The sequence below is a fragment of the Zingiber officinale genome, chromosome 9A, assembly GCF_018446385.1.
Source record: "Zingiber officinale cultivar Zhangliang chromosome 9A, Zo_v1.1, whole genome shotgun sequence".
Lineage (NCBI taxonomy): Eukaryota > Viridiplantae > Streptophyta > Magnoliopsida > Zingiberales > Zingiberaceae > Zingiber > Zingiber officinale.
This window is the reverse complement of record NC_056002.1, coordinates 36,116,141-36,117,116: the sequence shown is the minus strand read 5'-3', so window position 1 is coordinate 36,117,116 and position 976 is coordinate 36,116,141. Positions and strand designations below refer to the sequence as shown.

At 34.9% G+C, this 976-nt stretch overlaps 1 pseudogene; it reads right to left on the bottom strand.

Annotated features, from left to right (window-relative positions):
- Nucleotides 1-665: 665 nt before the first annotated feature.
- On the bottom strand, nt 666-763 carry LOC122022088 (annotated as a pseudogene).
- Nucleotides 764-976: the final 213 nt, after the last annotated feature.

Genomic DNA, 976 nt, shown 5'->3' with positions numbered 1-976 from the left:
AAGACTGAGTGTTTAAATCTAATTAGTTTACATTAGAGTTTGTCTAAACAACAGTTCTTTAATTCTTTATTCTTTATCTTTTCATTACTGCATTTTAATTCTGAAATTTCAATTCTACAATTTGCTTTCTTAAAAATTAAAAAAACTACAAATTCTAGTTTGTCTCCTGTTTGTGTATACGAAGAAATATTGTAGATCTTATGCATGTTGATCTTGAGATTGACTGGGCATATCATCGAAGATTAAATCTGCGGAAGAACCAACAAGAGCAAGAATAAAGAACCATGGTGAATAAACATTTGAAGGATTATGTCGTGCCTTATGCAAGAGAGTTAAGATTCAGTATCTCTAGACCTACAGTTGAAGCCAATCACTTTGAATTAAAGCCAACTTTTATTTCCATGGTTCAGCAACACCAGTACGACAGTGGTCCAATGGAGGATCCAAATCATTATCTTGATAATTTCAATGAATTATGTAGCACAATGCATATTAATAGAGTTCCTCCAAAAGCCATTATATTATTACTATTCATGTTTTGTTTGAGGGACAGAGCAAAAACCTAGCTAAATTCCTTCCATTTGAACAGTATTACTTCTTGGGCCCAATGTGAGCAAACCTTCCTGGACAAATCCTTCCCACCAAGTAAGACAACACACTTGCGTAATCTCATTGCAAGCTTCAAGCAAATAGACTCCGAATCTCTCTATGAAGCTTAGGATAGATTTAAGGGAATGCTGAGAGAATGCCTACATCATGGATTGGAAAAGTGACTGGTGATCCATACTTTCTACAATGGTATTAATTATCAAACAAAGGTTTCCTTGGATTCTGGCGATGCATTAACGAACAAGGGACTAGATGAGGCAGAAGATATTATTGAGAGTTTGGCTCAGAACCATCATCAATGTGCTTCAAAAAGAAGTTCGGGAGTAATTAAAATACCAGGAAAATACAATGTGAATGCCCTTGACTT